Genomic DNA, 20,974 nt, shown 5'->3' with positions numbered 1-20,974 from the left:
CATTCCCCCTTTTTACCCTTGTTCTGAGGTTTGTCTGTGAGCAACTCGTTTCTGTGCCATCTTTTAAAATCTAAATGAGGCACTTCACAACCTGCCCTCCTCCAGGTCGCAGAGCGTTCCACTTCCACCCCGCTCTGCCATTTGTGTAGGATGCTGGGAGACGGAGTGATACGTAGCCCAAATAGGCAGAAGAACCAACCTTGTCACTTGATGATTGCAATGATCATGATGGTCTATTTGTATTTTTGGTCTAAATCTAAGAATATCCCATAGTACAAAAAAATTAGTATTTTAAATATTTAGAAGTGGGGGTGAGTTATACCTCTAGCACAGCTTACCCCCAAGTTCTTTGGCACAAATCACCCCAACCCTACTATGCACTAAAAATGCACTCTCCAAAATTATGCTAGCTGTATAGAGTCATAGTGTAGCTTTGAGGCGGCAACAATTATGTGAAATGTTTTAAAACAAGTCTATAACTGTTCATACACACAATCAAAATAACCTTGATTATTGAAATTTTACTTCATAAGGCAAAAAACAACAACATTATATTATATATTTTTACCTTAAATGTGCTCTCGTGCAATGAGTGAAATCATTGACTCTTCCAATATGTGAGGCCACATGATCAATTTCCTTTATGGTTACCTAGAAACAGGGGGTGGCACAATTTACCCACTGGCACCAATCACTCCACTCTCCCCTACCCATACATTTCTAGATTAATTTCAAACATTCAGCGCAAATAACTTAGATATAATACCACAAGGACAGTTTTTCCATAATTAAAGGCATATATTTACGATGTTTAGGCTAGGATATCCTCTGGCATATCAGGAAAACAGCCCAAATGTGCCACTTACGCTTTGGAAAATATCCAGCTCATACATTTATTATGTGAATCTTAGAGGACTTTTGGCATTTTTGTCACAAATGTCAGACTTTATAATCTCAGTAAACTGTCAGTTTTTTTTCATACAAATTTCTAACTATGATGTCAGAGAATATCTTAGTTTAAATACCTTAGATTTATTAAACATAATTTTTTTCTTACAAATGTACGACTTCTCAACATCAGAGAATAACCACATTGTTCTTGTAAATATTTTATTTTTTTTTTCTCGCAGAAACTGACTGCTCTATGGAGACATTTTTTTTTCTTTCATCTACAGTTGATTGGTAGAAATGTTTTTCAAGTTTGATTTTAAAAAAAAGAGTTTACTTCAGCCATCTGCATGGTCACCTCTGCGCTGCGCCTCTGTTCATTTGGAGGAGACCTGCGTGTTTTACAGGCCTTGGGTCAGACCCGGCCCTTTCCATGTTCCTGACCAGCCTGTTAAAGGTCAATTGAAAACTGAAATAACTGTTGATTCTGCATGCAAATATGCTGCTTTTCCTTTGAAACCAGCTTTTAATTGGAAGGCAACCTGCTGCACCATTTCCATTTAGAAAGCTGTAAAGGAGCTTTGTTTATGTTTGACTATTAAACGTTAAAGTTACCCTAAGAAATGGCAAGACGGGCGAAGAAGAGAGGAGCTGTTGCATAATTATATGTTTACAGTACTGAACGTATAACTTCCTTACAGCACAGGAACTTCTAAGTATTTTATTACATTTTTTATGCTGAAGACAAAAAGTTGTAGTGTGGTGCTCGCTGTTAAAGCTTGAATTAACATAATGAAGTAGAAATACAAAAACATGAAAGTTTTTTTTTTTTATAAATGCAAATATTTGCATCTAGTATAAAGTCATAAAGCAAGAAATGTATTGATTGGCAAATGTATTGTTGATGATTTGGGGCTGTGTATTTAAAGTAGTTGCTGGGAAACGCAAAGCTTCCATCTTGGAAAGCCTGACTTATTTATATCTGAGGCCACAGCCGTTCTGAATGGTCGACTTACTAAATGACAAGTTGCTTCCTCCGTCTAGATTTGTAGATATTAATTAGTCACAAACTAATTCATATCTTTGAGTGTTCATCTATACTGGTAAGATTTTCACAGGTAATTGACAAGTGATTTAGGCTGGCATCATGTTTTGGTAAATGTTTTATAAACTTTCCGCTGACACGTTCTAGGCTAATTTAAAAATAATTTTTAAATAACACGTGCCTTAGTAAATAAACTCCAAATCGAAATGGTCAAAAATATATTTCTTGATTAAAACTGTGTCATGTTAAAAATAATTATGTCTGTAAAAACTCTGAAGGGATTTAAGTCTGCAAAAGTGACTGAGAAAAGTTGGAAGAGTCAATAAAATGTAGATTACATAGTTGATGGGAATTGCTGTCCTTTCTGATGTGCAATGTCTCTTCTTCTGTAACTTCCTTTCCACCGTGTCGCCTGGAGTTGTTGCACACAATGACAGGAAATTGAGGCAGTGATGTGGACCCAGTTCCCTGCAAGATTATGCTTTAGTTGGGCTCTGAATTGAGTTCTTGAATTCCGCAATACAGGTGCTATTCACATAGTTATATAAAAACAGATCTTAAATTATTCCAGTTTGTTCAACACCTCTTCTCAATCAGACTAAATTCTGGCCACAGATTATGTTTCATTGTAGGCATCATGTTGTGATAGAAATATTTAAGATAATCAACAGAGTTGAATAACGAAGCCTTTACAGATCTGTATTTGATTATAATTAGGCGAAATGCCCCTATAGAAAAAGTGATAATGTGAAAGTTAAAAAGTTATTAAAATGTGGAACTCTGTTTTCTATATTATACACGGGTCCTACACAGGAAAAGTATGGAATAGTGTGGAATGTGTATTTTCCTAGAATGCTAAAAAGAGAACAGAAAATATTTGTTTTTTAAGACTTCCCTAACCTTGCCGATCCCTTTTTACTATTCTTTTTTAAAACAACTGTTTAAAGGTATATAGCCACGTTATATGCTTATAAAAACGGACCAAAAACCATTTGATCATGATAAAATAAAGCTATATATACTAAGCCTCCATCTTGATTCCATTTTGATTTTCCTTTTTGTGGCTAGAAAGAATCCAGCACCAGGCGTGATTAACAGATATAACCAGACGTGGCGGCATCTACCGACAGTATCGCAGAATTATCATAATGCCGATTTGCTTAATTAATAAATCACTTGTAAATAATGGCGGCCCGGGCCTGAACCTCTGCAATGCCTCGCAATAAAGCGGCAGCTCGCCATGATCAAAGACAAACCGTTATTAATTAAATAAACCAATCCACAAAAACTTTAACAGCCTCATATCAGAAAATTTTCTCACTTTAATCGACTCTGCAGTCACATCTGAGCAAACGGCTGGTTTAGCATCCGCCTCAGTGAACATCAACATTCATACTGTTTTCCACGGCAACAGTCCAGTCTTTTCCCTCACTGGATCTTGGATCATCCTTCATTGTTTCGCTGGGAGATGCTAATAGCCGTTAGCTGCCTCCTTGTTTTATCCCTTGCTGAGCATGCTCAGTGTCGTACTTCCTCTTTTATTAAAAATAAACTTTATTTATCAGAATCAGAATCAGATATACTTTAATAATCCCAGAGGGAAATTACTGTTTCAGTACAACCACCGTAACATAACAAACATCACAAACATCTCAAGGGGAGGCGATTTACTGAGGCCATGCTGCCAAGGACACCGCCTTACACAGTGCCCACAGGGCGCTGCCATTGACTCTGTGGAAAGATAGGGGCCACAATAGGAAGGGAGAGGGGAAAACACATATTTCACACTTTATCCTAATAACAGGATACTGTTTGAGATATCAAAAACCTCTGGCACGAGAAGCACAAATATGACGAGACACATAAGCAGAAAGGTTAACATTGGAGATCAGTCGCATGTAAGTTCATCAGATAAATGTGAGTCAGTAGTGTGTGCTTGTTGTGTGGAGTTTTGTGTGTCCATGAACGCCGTCCAGCACAAAAGTGTCCTTGATGCGTTGGAAAGTATTTGTCACTCACACTCCAGCTTGACACATCCACAGATGTTTGCTGGGGGGGTTGGTTCTGGGCCACCTCGCCATAACATCCAAGGGGAGTTTTTAGATAGTGGGAACGCCTCATTAAAATACACAATTTCTTATGAGAACAAGCTGAACCAACTTTTCCGTCAGCTTTAAGAGTCTTTTCATCATTGCTGGCTCCACAAATCCAATATTGGTCATCTCATTCAGCTTACTGTTCTGTTCATTCACCCCCTTAGTGATCGCGTCGTAAGCCGCCGGCAGCCTGATCAAGACCATATTCGCCGCCAGCAGTCTCTGAAGTTGCTGATACTTAAGAAATCCTCCAGATCCAAAAAGAAGAAATCCAAGTGTCATGAATCCAAGCATGTATATATCTTCTACATCCTCTACAGACAATATGAGGCACACCGTGGACCATTTCCCCCACGGATCCAAGATGTATCCCGCAAACCCGTTCTCTGCTTTCCAGTTGCAAAAATTTGATCAATAGCACTGAGAGACCAGGTGACGAGATCCATAATTTCCTGAGCTTCGGTTTCCGAGCTTTCGGTTTCTATGATGAAATGGCACAAAGAGACAAAAATGAAGCAGAAGCAGGAGAGGGGGGTGGGGTTGGGCGGGTGAACAAGTAGCTGGAGAGAAGGAGAAACGCGACCGTCCTCGATTTATTAACAAATTAAGCAAAAACAAAGTGTAAAACTACAAAATAACAACTAATATGCCAGCAGGATGTGATAATTTTTAAAAAAAACTTTGTATGCAGGCAGAGTGATCTACTGACATAAATAAAAAAAAAGTCAAATAACGTGGCTATGCACCTTTAAGGACCAGGAACTCAGGAACGTTGACTATGGAAAAGACCCCCAGAAAACCCTGTCTGAACCACATTGCAAAACGCAGTCCAGACTTGTGCGGTGTGGGCAGACTAAATCGGTCTCTCTGAAACCCCGAGGCTTCAGGCAGGCTCTCATGCAGCCAAGCTAATTGCCTGCAAATTAGCAGAGCCTAATGTGATGCTGTGAAGGGCAGCCATGCCACGGAGGCCTTTGGCCTTTGGCCGACCACTGCGTATCACAGACAATCACCTGATATGAATCATCAGGAGGCAATTTATTCAGGCTCCCTACTCTTCCTGATGCATGTGAGCACTACAGCTGAGAGCCTCGAAAATCAATGCTCGGCATCAGGTGTGTGTATTTTTCATCATAGGTTGGTGCCTCCTGAGTTTGTTTACCATTTCCTTCGCCTGTTTTGATCATTTTAGCTTGATAGGACCCAAGAGTGCAGATGCGCATATGACACAGGCATGAGCATGCAAAGCTCAGTCCTGCCATTTATGTTCTGCCATAGACAATGCCTAACTTTGCATGTCTTCGGCAATATGACCTTGTATTATTATTATTATTATTATTATTTACAATGTTAAAAGCATGCCAGGACTCCTTCTCTCTGAAAGCACAGGGTCCCCAAACCATTGGTTTTCAAGGTGCAAACTTTAAAGTAGGAAGAAATGGGACCTCTTTCCCTTGTTGCTTTACATTTTAAAGTATACAGGAGGAAAATGCTCACCTTTTGACATCAAAACTGAACTGAAAGGCAAACTTACTTTAATTAGATTTTATATTGGCCATGTTTCAATCCAAATGTTATGCAACTTTTGAACGAGCTATTAAAATGTCGCAAGAAAACTAAAAGGCTAATTATCCGTGTTTCTGACTGATCAGCGGAAACAGCTGATCTGTCATGTGAAATTCATATTTGCTACGTCAGAACATATTTGCTAAATGTGTTTCCATTTCCAGTATTGTGCATTAACTCTAGTTGGCAAAAACCAAAAACCACCTCATGCAAGCGCAAAACTAAACTGAGGAAGTTATTTAGAACGTTGCTGTTTCCATCAACCTTTTCTAAAGCGATGCGCATAAAAGAAACGTTGATGGAAACACGGCTAACGTCAAAACAACACTGACAGGAACCTTTGTATCACTTCATTGCAAGTTAGGTCTTGGTCATTTTTGCCTCTTTAAGAATTAAAAACCTGGCCTCTCTTTTTTATTCTCTTATTAGTAGATAATCTATATTTAAGATTATATAAATAGATTATTATAAATAATTGCAACAGAAACACAAATAACGGACCCACTTTTTTAAGTACGGTATATGTGACATTTACACCTTGGAGTATAGTTTTTAATATGTTGAGAAACTAATTATTCGTTTTAAGTAATATTTATAAAACTCTGAAAGTCATACAAAGTAGAGGAAATCAGAAAATGGATTGGAAGCCCTTTGTATTTTTTAAAATTATATATATTCTACATTTTAAAAGACTCAGTTGAAATTAATTATTTACTTTACGGAATGCAAACTGCAAAATTATTATTATTTTTGCTAACTGTGTGTAGTCAGACTGTCTGGTGTGCATATCATAGGAATGGGACACCTTGTTTTTGTCCAGATGACACCAATTAGAAATTGTAAGTTATTAGTGTGCATTTCGCATACTCAGTTGATCATTCCAAGCTCTCTCTGACTTGTAACCAAATCCTATTTTACCTCCAGCTGCAGATCTGCACACATGTGCAAAATAACAAATAGGAACCAACCCCCCCCCCCCCCCCCCCCAAAAAAAATAAATAAAAAACAAGAGCTAAGAAACACCTGAGAAAAACTAAGAAACCAAATGCCATGGAGCTCACATCTATTTTTGTAAACATCTCTATCCATCCGATCCCATATGTTTTTTGTTTTTTTTAACTCGGATTTAGTTCAGGGGAACATGGAGAAGTCTCAAAAAAAAAGTAGCAATGTTATTTTCTGGGAAAAAGTCTTTTGTAAGACAAGCTTTGTCACTTGCAGCGTTGTCCTTATGAAATACTCGGTGATGTGGGGCCGCCCGCACATAGCCAGCGGTGGCTTGACTTCCCCGCACAACCCGAAGCGCCATTGTTGCGCTGACAGAAAAAGCTCCCCAGCTCGTGATTGGGGCCTCCACCGCTGTGCGGTGTAGAGAACAACCTCCGGTAGAAATCCTCTCACCCTTCCAGTAACGATGGAGACCGTTGGGACACTCTTTCCTCATCAGACGTAAAATTCCTCCTCACCTTTCATTTGAAAGAGCCTTAATTTGGGTCGAGGATCTGCCTGCGTCTTCACGGACACCCTGCTGGATATTCTGGCTCAGCACAGGGGACATTTTTTTTTTTTTGCTTTGTTCTTTTATTTATTAATTTTTTTCCAACCCCCTTTGGAACCCTTTAACAGTTCAAAAATTACAGTTTTTACTGCGTCTAACATCTGCAGAGCTGGAGCGCGGTGAGAGGCCTTGCTTCTGTAGCTCAACAGTCCTGACTCATTAAAGACACAAAACCTTTTGACTTTGTCATCAGGGGGTCATGACAGTGTGAGTGCTTATGCAGGGATTTGGACTTTTTAAGGCTAATGGTCTTGAAGCTTTGATCAGCTGATAAACTGCTTGTAAGGGAGGTCCCTTGTACAAAGTAACACCAATTTTAATGTAATAAAATCGAATTTAAAAAAAAGCCACAAGCTCATAAATATAGAATCTAAACCTCAGTGAGTTAGAGGCAGCAAACGTTGGTAAATCCAGTACTCATAGATTGCACTGCAAAAAGAGAACTAAAAATAAGTAAAATTTTCTTGAAATGAATGTATTTGCCCTTGATTTGAGCAGGTAAATAAGAATTTTTGCCAATGGAATGAGTATTTTTACCCTTAAAATAAGATAATTAGAAATCCTGCACTTGAAATAAGGTGATGGAGATGAATTGTTCCTATTTTAAGTGCAAAAATCTTATTCCATTGGCAAATAGTCCTATTTACCTTCTCAAATCAAGGAAAAATACTTTAATTTCATGAAAAAAAATCTTATTTTTAGGTCTATTTTTGCAGTGTGAAAAAAGAAAAGCAGTATTTTGATTTGAAAGTAAATCTTTAACCCCGGAAACATACAGAAATCAACACGCTGTTTTCCTGAGTCTCTGGGTTTGCTGGAACACAGACGATAAAACTGATAAAATTCTCCCAGCAGAAAAAAGGCATTTAATGAAAATAAAGGTTCCCAACATGGAAAAAATGGGAAGAAAAGCCTTCTCTGTGGCACATCTGAGATTCAGTGATAAACACACACGGCTCTGCAGGGGGTCTCGCCGCAGATCGCTGGGGCTGTTTCTGCTTGGCGACACGTCCGCCGGTGCAGCTGAAAGCGAGACTCATGTCTGAATGTCGACATTTCAATATGATTCTAGGAAAAATGCTTAACTTAACATTGTCCTATGAGTACAACCAAGACCACTTATGTGTGGTCTACTTTTTAATGAGCGGCGGCAGCGCTGTGTATGAAGGAGCCACTGGTCTGTCCCAGACCACTCTACGCCGTCCCTGCAGTAGATATTTCTCCTTCGGCCTGCAGAGCTTCTGTTGTAAAAGCCTCTGCCGAGACCGATGACGTGATCCGCTGGTTTTCATTCCTTCTGTGGGTTTCCATTGTTCTATTTTGACTTATGGTTCTGCTCAAACGGCAAAAGATGAAACTTGAGGGGTTTGACAATAGGAAAACGAAGTTGCTGTGTCCATACAAAACCACCGTTTGACTCTTCAAAGCTCATCCCTCATGTTGTTTTAAAGCTGACTTTAGCTTCGCCGCTGTTTCTTATCTGTTGTTATCCTTAGCAAAGTATAAGACCTTTGAAATACTTTGTTTTATGTCTTCAATAAATATGGTGCCAATATGTTTTGTGTGTGTAATCTATGAATTAAATTAATTTCTTGTTTAGATAGATTTAGTAGTTTTTTATATGCACGGCCATACAAAAGAATATTTACTTAAGTTATCTTTGGGGATTTTGTTTTTTGCTATCCTCTTCAGTGAACTCTGTGACAACACAAACTGGGGTTTTTCTTGTTGCTCCAGGTAACTATTTTAACTTATGAGATATTGCTCTGACTGTAGATATCGGCAAGTTAAAACTAGCATTTTTAGGAACAATGAACAATCCCCGACCTAATTAGTGCAAAACCACTACGTAGAAGGCGTGTCAGTAGCCTTTTGGAAATAAAAGGAGCTTTTAGGTCCAATTTGTCGGGGTTACTGTTCATAATGAAGTTTCTAGCTTGGATTCAGCTGTTGAACAAGTGGTTGGAAACCAGTCGCCCCAAGATTGTTGGGGTCTGAGTAAAATTGAATGTAATGTTAATTTTTTGTGCCTCTGTTATGTTTTATTAATTTTTTTGATGGTCAAAAATAGTCTGCAGGTTGTTTGACAAGGTTTCTAGTGAATTTGAGTTGGCTTCAGGTGGCGTCTTAAGAAAGTATATAAAGCTGTTTTTGTTTTCCAGACACCAAAATTAACATAGATGTTAACCGCAGTTGTAAATGTAGCTAAATCTTTTATTACGGTAATGTTTTAATAATTGTTGACATACTTGGTGTGGGAAAACTATGCCTCTGAATTATTTATTTATTTTTTAGAAAATAAAGGAGGAATATGAAACTATGCCACAGTGTTCCTTTGAGTCGGTATTCATAAAGGGCATTAGGACCACTAAATTGCCCTTTTAACATACACCTTTGGGGTTCTGTGTTTAATACAAGTCCTCTTTATTGGGACTTTCAGGATTTCAGACATTTTTATCACCTTTTTGTACACATGTGCTTATACATTTAAGCCCAGAATTATTTATTCCCTTGGCAGAGTTAAATTTAAAGTCATCTTCTAGAATGACCATGATGATTGACGAGGATATAGATGTGTATCAAAATATGATGTGCTACTGCAGTGTGCCATAGACGCCAGCAAAAGAAGAAACAACTTCTATATTTGTCTTACATTTGATGTAAAAGAGCATGTCTCAAGTGATTCAAACCTGAAGCACATCGTGGGAGGTTTCTACACCGTTGCAAATCTACCATGCTGTTCTAAAGCGTCCTAACCAGACTGATGAATTGGCGACAACTGTTCCCTGATATTTAACTCAACAGCTTTCTGCAGATGGTTAGTGGAAAGTCATGGCTTAACTTGCCACGAGCCATGTGTGGCTGCACACTGTGACGGCTCGCGCCTCAGGAAAGGTCTACCAAGTTATGTATAAAATTTCTTCAAGTTTCAGTGGCCTCAGTTCAAAGAGTAATTGAAAAATGCATGATGTTTCCGGGACCATGGAGAATCTCCCAGGACATGTAAGAAATCAAATGTGACAACTGCACTGGCAAGGCTCGATGGTGCAACAGGTGAAGAAGAATCCAACCTGAAGAAGGATGTAGCGGTGGCAACATTTCAAGGCAGAACGACGCTGCATGCTGCTGGAGTCCATGGAGGCTGCCCAGGGAGGAAAATCCATCTCGGAATAAGGTCCACCAAAGCCGGCTTGGGCATTAGAAAATCTCATCTGAGCGACGAAAGAGACTTCAGGTTTTCTCTTTTTTTGTGGTCAGACGAAATGAAAAATACATTGTCAGGCCACAATGATGTAGCCTTCTTTTGGCACAAACAAGGACAAGCCTTCAATGCCAAGAACAACATCCCAACAGTCATACGGGAGGCGGGAACATAAAGCCGTGGGGGAGTTTTTCAGGCATTTGAGACCGGGAGCCTAATCAAAGTAGATGAAGTCAAGATTCTCCGCGACTGAGTGGATGGATGGATGGATGGATGTAGTTAGTGATGGCAAAGAAGCTTTCCAACCTCAGAGACTTTGAGCTTATCACAAAATAGGCTTTTTCTAAGATGCCAGTGAAGACATGAAAAAAAAATAAGCTAGCAATTATGAGAGCTTTTTCCAATCAGAGAACCCCTTTTTTGGGTTAATAAAACAACTTGAATTCTGCCAGGGGTCAGAATAACTTTGGGCTTAACTGTATGTATATTACGTACATGAAGACGGCGCATATATCAATGCAGCTATTAATTATGCTTGTGTGAGAATCCACGGTAGAGCATTTAATTATGTACTAATCACTAGAACCAGTGTTGGTATTAAATTCTTAATTAAAAGCGAGGAATTTCTTTCGCTATCTCCTCGAGCATTTGGCGCTCGCCCAGCACCGGCGCTCGCTCTCCAACCAGGCAGGCCCACAGAACTCTCCATATGGCTAATAACAGGCTTAAGGCTGCTTTTCCCGAGCACTCAGGAATGCAACAATTATGCTGCAGAATGAGCTTATTTTGCTTGTTATAGGCACTACGTCCTGCCTGACATGGGTCTGCCCATTTTTTTTTTTTGTTTTTTTTTTTTTTAGACCCCAACTGACATGCGAACATCTCATAAAACATTTCAGCAGAGGTAAGATGTTTTTTCTGGTTTAACAAAACCGGGCCGACCCTGGTAGAATGTGCCACTAAAACATTTATGGTGCTTCTTATAGAAGAACAAAATGGTCTCTGGGTTTATTTTAGGTCATTTCTTTACATAAGGATAGATTTTATTTGTACTCTCTCAAACAGCTGAGCTACTGCAGGAAAAAAAAAAAAAATAAACGGCCTGTTCCTCGAGCAAAGAGGAACACTTGTGCCGCTGCTTTGAGCTGCCGTTAAATTGATGACGACAAGCTGATCTCCTATTGGCTTTATTGACATTTTAATCACAGAGGGACATTAGAGGCGGGAGTGAGACGTTAATCAGGCATCTTGACATCACTTTTACCGAGTACTTGCCTGTGTCTGAGCAGACTGACATACAGCTCCGTGGGTCGTCTTTCAACATTTGGACGCGTCTCACACATTCCCACTGCAGGAGTGTGGTAAATGGACTGAATTTATGTCGCCCTTTTATAGTAATACCGACGTCGCTTTAAAGCGCTTTACATTAAAGCCGCATTCGCCCAATCATGGTCACTAACGCGCACAGATTCACAGTTACTGTTGCTTTTGATTACACAGAAAAGAAACAAAGTACTTATTGACTAAGAATGTTATTTCTGATTTTTATCTATTTGTCCAGGAGGCCTTGAAAGGCGAGCTGCTATTGTTACACGTAGCTGTTCTAATTCAGACAGGTCAGGGTTTCTGTCCTTATCTAATGGCAGATTAAAAAAGTCGTTTTTATCCTTGTTGGCTTCTGAAAGCTTTTCTAAAGTTGTCATGATTTTGGGTTTTTCTTTTCTGTTTTTGGACTTTCTCGACTCATTTCCCTCGAGTCATTCCACTCTGCTCAGTCGCTCGGTGCATTCTGATCGGGCGGCTGCTTCGAATCTCGACCACTGCGGACTGGTCCGCGTCATCAAAGCCGCGCCAAGTGGTGTTCGAATCGATTTAAATCCCCACACCCTCCGGGGCTGAAGTCCTCCGATTGGCTAATTCATGAAGGATCCACCTGGGGGTCCTCCTCGGTCTAGGCCGGGTGTAAAATGCCCAGAATGCATTGAGAAAAAATTAAATAAGAATAAATCATCGCAGGAGCCGCCCCCCTCTTTTCCAGCGGCAGCGCGTCTTTCCAATTTAAATGTGAACAAAGTAGAATTTGAAAATGTATTGTGGTTAATTTGATAATACTTAGATTGCTGAAGTACGTGGAGTAATTTACACACAAGCAGGTCACAGATGAGTTTCCCTTTCTGCTGCAGCGAGAAGCAAAACTTAATCACATTGAATCATCAGGCAGAAGTGTCGCTCATCACAGCATTTAGCGATCGAGATGGATATAACGTCAGATTCTGTCAGCACAGCGACATGACGTGATGACGTAAGATGTACCCTCCGAAGCACGTTCCACACTCTGAAGCTGAGTCAGATGATCCGACTCCAGAGGACAACTGGGCGGTGGTCGAGATTCGAAGCAGCCTCCCGATCAGAACGCGCTGACCAGCTACCATGCTCCTCTCCTACCAGCCAGTCACCTTTACTGCTTCCACCTGCTGCCACCACTAATCAGACTCACCTGTCTGACTGCCTGCATGTACCCGCCTCATCCAACCGCTCCCGGCCAGAACGTCTCGTCTTGTCCCGCTGCCTGCACGCATGGTTCCTCTGTATCGTCTTGTCTGTTTATTCCCTTGGCCCCCTCATGCCCTGTCCTCTCAAGCTGATTAAACTAGTGCTAGTGTGCACCGCCTGTCAAAGGTGAAAACATGAAGAATCTCCTGGATTCTTTGTGTTCTCACTGGAAACAGATCTGCGGATCCTGCATCACAGACACCAGTCTACCCCTGCCTGCTTTTCCTGGTCGGTTCTGATTCTGTCGGCAACCCCCACCTGCATCCGTTCTCCTACCTCGTCACCTTCTCTCTTTTAAAAAGTAAACTTTTTAAAAGCAAACTCCATGTGCGGCTAAAATATCGGGTTCCCAGAGCACCATCCATTGCAGTACGTTCTGGCCGGGAGTGGTTGGATGAGGACGTTGTATGACTGATACAAAAATGGTCTCACTTCCATAATTTTTGTACCTTTTTTCTGACCAAGCAATTTGTTTTTAATTAATAGATTAATTCATTCTCCCTTTTATCGGGGGTTATAACGCTCATAGAATAACTAAAGTTGATTTATGCAAGCCCAAATCGACGGGTGGGTTGGACTTGCCCAATTTTCAACAGTCTTATTGGGCAGCTAACGGCAGAGTGTTAGTTTATTGGCAGACGGTATTAAAAGCAGATTCGATGTACGATTTCCCTCCATTGGTAGCCATTGAAAATGATGAGGTAGAGAGCAGCTCTTCCCCTGCCCTTCTTTTTTCGCTGCCTCGCCCAAATGTGAAGGTGCACAATCTTATTGTTTCAAATTGTATAAAGGTATTAAATTTAATAAGGAAAAATAAGGTATAAAATAGTAACATTCACACACCGGTATTTCGGCATCATGCTTTCTGCCCATCTATTTGTTAGACACAAGCATAAAGGAATTGTTTTTCTTATAGATTTGTGTATCTGCATACAGTTTGCCTCCTTCGCTCAATTACAAAATAAGTTCTCCCTACATGCAACACACCTTTTTCAATATCTATAGATCAGGAACTCCTGTAATTGAGTCCATGTCTGACGATGTGCCATTTTTCAAGCTTCTCTTGAGCTCTACTTAATCAAAAAAGGATGGCTGCTGGGTTTGCTAAGCTCTTTTCAGTTGTATGTAATTCTTTATTTTTGAATAGGGCATAGGGGGAGGAGCTGGGCTTGACGACTGGGAAGAGAGCCTATGTAAGATTCAGTCCTGCTCTATAAATTCTAGGCACCAATTAATTAAATTTAAAATCTTGCATAGATTATATTATTCCAAGACTAAATTGCCAAAAATTTTTCCTTCCACCAGGTTTTAAATATGCAGAGGGCTCTCTAACCCATTTATTTTGGTCCCGCACAAAGTTGCATCATTTTTGGTTGGAAATTTTTCATTGGTTTGAAAGCTTGTATAAGTGCCGTTTAATCCCAGGCCACAAAGTTGCTTCACTGGGGATATCTGCCTCTCTCCTGCACCTCAGCTCCTCTAAGCGACACAACTGTTTAATGTGTGATTATAATAAAAAAGATTTTTTGACATTATGGCAAACTGATACAATTCCTCAGTTCAAAATGTGGTTGACTGAAATTCCAAAAATGTTTGCATATGGAGAAGATTCGTTATCCTCTTCAGGATAAGGTTGATAAATTCACCGAGATCTGGCAACTTTTTGTGGACTATTTAGTCCTATTATACAGACTATTATACAGAGCTGCTCCATAGCTGCTATTCGAGATGCCACCTCGTTTTTCTTTCCCCGTTGTCTGAGGAAATAACACGGACCGCAGTATCATTAGATGGTCCTTTTTTTCCCCCTTCTTTTTGGTTGTGTTTCCATTTGACTTTGAGTATAAAACAACAAAACTGTAATAAATATATGTGACAAAAAATATGCAGTGTGACAGCTTTACACTAGAAATATAGTACACTTCCAAACACTGCATCCCAGCGATCTTTTCGCTATTACACAGACTGAAATTTCGGCATTGACTGCAATGTGATCACTGAGCTATATAATACACTGGAGTGCTGATTTTGCTGAACAACTGAAGTCACTGGCCGCCATCTTGCTACTCCCTACTCTCACAGAATGGTGGTTGTTGGTTGCAACAACAAGCAGTTTTCTGGCTGTGTGAAAACGTTTCATAGGTAATTCTACAGTCAGTGGACACTATCAACTACTAGGAAATTAGGTGCTGAAATATTTTACATGTTATTCATATTAAATATATATATATGTATATATAAGTATGTGTATATGTATATATATGTATACATATATGTAAATATATGTTTTATTTTTATATTTATAAATGTTATATATATATATATATATATATATATATATAAATAAATAAATGCAAAATATTTCAGCACATGACTTTCTCAATACTTGATAGTTTTAGAACATAAAATAAAAGTATATGGCATTTGACATTTTAAAAGTTTTAATCCTCGTTATTCGATGCTGTAGCGCACATATTCCCTAGTTACTGTGTGAAAATAGGGAGTACCAATATGGCGGCTGGTGACTTCAAAGCGACTCGTTCAAACAGTGGGCGATTAGCACTCCAGTGTATAATATAGCTCAGTGAATGTGATGCATTGTGCAGCTTTAGTAGAAAATGTAGTTTCCTTTTCAATAGCTTCTTACAACCTCCTCCCTGATGCTAAAAACAGTAAACAATGAGTCTTCTTCCCACAGTAACAGCTTCCGCATTAAAGATTGTTGTAGCTGGTGCTACCTGGTGCCACCTGGGTTTTGAGCAGTCACACACCATAAAAAATTTCGATGTTTGATTTCTAATTTTCCAGTCACAGGTCAGAGATATCCAGTCACCTGGCCACATCTTGGGGTGACCCTCATTTTTAGTCCCATACATGGCCATTGTTAGAGGAAGGTCTTTTTGTTTATGAGGCTTTGACTTATTGTTATGCATGCTATTCATTCAGGCATATAGCGCTTCTAAACAGCCTTTTGATAATTTCGTGTCAGGTCTGAAAGACGGCTCTTTTTAATACTTTAGATAGATCCTAATGTTGTTCTCCAAAGATGCTCTAAATACCTCACAGATTATTTTCATTTTGCTTTTTCTTTTGCATAAAGGACATCTGTTCTTCTGAAAACTAACCAGAAATATAGAAATCTTGCTTCTGCAGTTACTTATCAAATATTTCTAAAAAAAAAACTTTGTTAATTTTGACATAAAAATTGTGTGTCTTAGGCTACGTTCACACTGCAGGTCTTAATGCTCAATTCCGATTTTTTTGTGAAATCGGATTTTTTCGCGTGTCGTTCACATTTCCAAATATATGCGACTTGTATGTGATCTCCTGTGTGAACTGAAAGCGCTCAACCTAAGTGTCCCGCATGCGCACTGGAGAACGCGATGACGTCACACGTAACAAGCGTCCTCAGTGTTTGCGGAAGTAAACATGGATTATAATGCTGGCGCGCATTTTGCGGTCATTAATTTATTTTCTAACCGGAGCTTTCCCTCAGTTGACTGCTCTCCTCTTTGTAGTCCTCTATGGGTGTCGTCTTTCTTCCCGCTTCTGCATAGCAGGACGCAGAATAGTGACGTTTGTCGAGTATCAGTGACGTACAGGTCGGATTAATGCGACCCGGCCGTACAGAAACAGGTCGCATTTGAAAAGATCAGATACGTATCGGATTCAGGACCACATATCCAAGTGGCCTGGGTCGCATTTGAAAAAATCAGATCTGTGTTGTTCAGACTGTCATAAAAAGATCAGATACAGGTCGCATATGGGCAAAAAAATCGGAATTTGGTCACTTGAGACTGCAGTGTGGACGTAGCCAAAGACGTGTGAAAGATCAGCCAAAATTATTGACTTTTATGCATGATCAGTTTTTGTGGGGTTTCAGATTTAAAATTCACAGCCCCCTCGAGTCACAAAAATGTTCACAATGACGTCTGAGTTTTTCAGAGATGACTAGAAAAGTCTGCTTCCTTGAAAGCAAAGTGGTAAGAAGAAACCTTTGGTTTTAAACTTTGTGCATTGCTGTAGATTTCAATGAAAATAGTAAAGAAATGCATTCGGTGCCAGCTTGCATAGTTAAAAACAGTCTACTTTAAACTGCAACCCATTCTATCAGACCTGGAATAAACTGTCGCTGGATGTTATTTTTTGGATGCACACAAAGTGCAGCCTGAGCGTTCCTTCCTGCGCGTCCTGTTTCTCCCACCCTATTCCCCCCCCACCCCCAGCTCACACACCTTCCCTCCCGGAAAGCCGCTGACAGAGGCTGTCACTTCGCTGCAGTCCGACGGCTGACACAACGGCAACACAGCAACAGGAAGTGTGCCACCGTGACCTTGTTTGATCTGCGTTATTTCTGAAGCACTTCGGCAGAATTAACGCGGAGAGCATTTGTCTTTCTACATTAGTTGTAAAATTAGAAATCCTGCTAATATGACACAGGAAGGATGTTCAGGATAAGTTTACCAGGTTTATCTGATTCTGCATTTTGTTGTCACACACAATACAGCCTGTGACGGTTTTACTGTCTTCTCCCAAGACCTAGATTCATTGTATAACCGCTGTAAACGGTACGCATGCTGTACAACTAAAGCATCTCATTGCATGAATTGCATTATTCTGCTTGTGAATGTCAGCCAAGAGCTCTTCCACATGGTCACAAGCATCAAAGTCGTGTTTTTATGCTTTTGGGGGAGCTGGTCTTTATTTGTCGATTTAGTCATCGTGTTTACTCCACAATAAAGGTTTGTGGCTTGAAGGAATGTGATGTGAAAGCCAATTTCCTTCTGGGACCAGTCCCAAATTGGCAAAAATACCTTTATTCATAAGTGCTGCTCCCAGTGAATCCCATATTGGATCTATTATTCATGTTTTCTATTTAGTAAGTCTCTTTTACCTCCATCTTTCACTCTACATGCATCATAAGAAGAGAAAAAAAAACATACAATTGACTCATAAAGTAAAAGCTTCTGTTAACAAACATAGCGGCATTCCTTAAGGGTTCTGGATTCAGTTTTCTTTCGGGCTAAGGTGGGATAGAACTACGGTCTATTACACTCCTCTAAGATCCCTCTACCACAGTTTTGTCCTTCAGACGATTTTTTTTTTCATGTTGATTTGCTTGTTGGGAGCGATCTCTGATACAACAGTGCTGTGTGGCCTCATCACTGCGTTAAAAAGGTTGAAATGAAAGACATGCATGTTCGCTCCCTCAGCCCCAGTCTGCTTAATGTTGATGCAGATAATTCAGTGTCTCGCAAAGGTATTCATAGCTCTTCAGAGTTTTACACAACATGAACTCCGTTGTGTTTTCTTTCAGGGATTTTATGTATTACTCAAGAACAATTTAGCTAGGATTAAAGGACTAATGTCTCAGAAGGATCTGGAAAAACTAATCCATGCGTTTATATTTAGTAGAATTGATTACTGCAACGGTGTTTTCACAGGTCTGCCTAAAAAGTGGATCAGACAGCTGCAGCTGATCCAGAATGCTTCAGTGCACATCCTCACTAAGACTAAGAAAGTAGAGCACATCACACCAGTTCTAAAGTCCTTACACTGGCTCCCTGTATCTCAGAGAATAGACTTTAAAATCCTTCTGTTAGTCTATAAATCCCTGAATGGCTTAGCACCTAAATACATCACAGACTTGTTATCAGTGTATCAACCATCCAGACCACTAAGGTCTTCTGGCTCCAGCCTTCTCTGCATACCCAGAACCAAAACTAAACAAGGAGAAGCAGCATTTAGTTCCTATGCTCCACTTATCTGGAACAAACTTCCAGAAAACTGTAAAAGTGCTGAAAGCCTGAGTTCCTTTAAATCGAGATTAAAAACACATCTGTTTAAAATTGCCTTTTCTAGTTAAACTGTTTTACTGTTTTTAATGTTCTTCTTTGTTCCTACATTTTATTCCTACTTGCTTTAATTTTGCTATATTTTAATCATGTAAAGCACTTTGCATTGTCTTTGTACTGAATTGTGCTATATAAATAAATTTGCCTTGCCTTGTCTTTGCCTAGCTAGTAATTGTCAAAAATGATTTTTGACTTTCTAAAGTTTTTACAAGTAAAGATCTCAAAAGTGTGCAGTATGATTGTATGCAACCCCCTTTATGGGCTCGACACACGGGAAGCGGCGTAGCTCCCTCTCCATTAATTTCCTATGGTACTTGTACAATGAGACGACAGTCGTTTGCCCTCCTTCAGCACAGCGACCGGCGAAATTCCTGCGTGTGAAATTTTATGGTTGTACACGTAGACCTGCACACGCAGGTAGTGTCGCTGTCACTTGGCACTACAGCCATTTATCTGGATCAGACTTTAAAATTATTCTTTTCTCTTGTCCGTAATATAACATGAACCCAGTTAATTCAAGATTTCAGTAAATTCCAGCAAAATCTACTGACTCTTCATCCTTGTTGGTCATGGACTGCTTTGAAAATATTAAAAGCCCTCCGATTTCATAACCAATCACATTTCTGGGAAAGAAGCGATCCAACAGTGTGATCTGAAACACTGACGTTGCTGTCGCGTCCCGTGTGTTGGGTCTTCACTGCGTTGGCGATGAAAGCCATTAGTCGCTTTCGTTTGTCGCTCCCCGTGTGTCGAGTCTATTAGTCTGATACCCCTAAATAGAATCCAGTACACTCGATTACCTTCACAAGCTGCAGAATTAGGCAAAAGAAGCCCCTGTGTGTAATTTAATCTATATATAAATATACATTTAGCTATTTGGTGAATGCCTCTGAGGAAAAAAGCAAAAAGCATTGTGAAGACCAAGAAACACAGCAGACATAGTCAGGAACAAATTTCCACCTGACTATGAAAACAATTACAAAACTGTTCTGGTCAATTTTGATATTAAGAATATTTTTAAATAACTACAGAATTTTGAAAATGATAAATATATAAAAAAGCAAAAGAAGAGATTAATTAATTAGAACTAATACATGATGATAAGAAAAAGAATAACAATAAATAAACAAGACAGTTATTTTGACCAAACACTACTAAGAAATCCTATACGGCACATTCATTTGGACATTGTCAAAAAGAATATTCAGTAAAGCCCAGTCTCTTGATGACAAAAACAAGTTTAAATTTGGTTTAAATTTGACATGACCCACCAAGTTGCAAATCTTACAGACCATGTGTTTTGAAAACAATGTCTGCGTTTTAGAATTTCTGGAGCTCAGGCGTGACAGAAACCACATGGTCTTGTACGAGATGTTAGGTACTGACCGAGCAATAATCCATAGCCCACACCAGGGGGACAATGCCTCAGTGCCTCTTGTCCTCTTTTGGCCATCTACACTTTTGCTGTCTTTTACAAGACAAGATTTGACACTGGATTTGTCCTGTGAAAGGGCCATAAGCATCAGTCAGAAGACTATCCAAAATAGCAGCATAATATGTCAAGAAAACGTAAAACAAAGGCAAATTCTGTATCAAATGGGAATAATTGCTCAGCCATAAGAGAATTTTAAATCACAGTTTGGTTGTAAAACATGTTTTTAACTTCTTAAGGAATGCTGTTCAACACAGCATTCAAAAATCTAAATCTACAAAGACATGTCTGAAGCTAAAGGGCCATGCAAGGAAGAACTTGAAACAGAGAAACAGCTAAGAGGCTTGTGCTAACTGTGGAGAAGCTTGAAAGATCGACAGCTCAGGTAGGACCACTTGTTGAATGACGACACAACCATTGTTTAGGTGGAGACATAGCTGACGTTTTTATGGATGAGTGCAGAAGAACCATAGGAGGTGTCAAAGAAGGTGCTATGGTCAAATGTAACTTTTGGGCCTGCGTGCAATTAGTAGAAGAAAAACTAACACTGCAGAACACACCAAAAAACTTCATCTGCCTATTGGTGGATGTATCTTGCTATGGAGCTTTGTCGGAGTTTGTAGGAATTTGAATGCAGCTAAATACAAAGCAATCCTGGAAGAAAGCCTGTTGGAGTCTAAAACACTTTAGGCTGGGGCAGAGGTTTGCCTTTCAGCAGGTCAATAACTCTAGACACACAGCCAGAGCTCCACTGGAGCGATTTACACCAAAGCATATTC

The 20,974-nt window shown here is 39.7% G+C and overlaps 1 protein-coding gene across 2 annotated transcripts in view; it reads left to right on the top strand.

The window, feature by feature from the left end:
* LOC105918478 (forkhead box protein J3) overlaps nt 1-20,974 on the top strand; it is an 84,600-nt gene that overhangs the window by 10,521 nt on the left and 53,105 nt on the right. The window lies entirely within an intron of this gene.

This window comes from Fundulus heteroclitus, chromosome 1, assembly GCF_011125445.2.
Source record: "Fundulus heteroclitus isolate FHET01 chromosome 1, MU-UCD_Fhet_4.1, whole genome shotgun sequence".
Taxonomy (NCBI): Eukaryota; Metazoa; Chordata; class Actinopteri; order Cyprinodontiformes; family Fundulidae; genus Fundulus; species Fundulus heteroclitus.
This window is presented reverse-complemented; position numbering and strand designations above follow the sequence as displayed.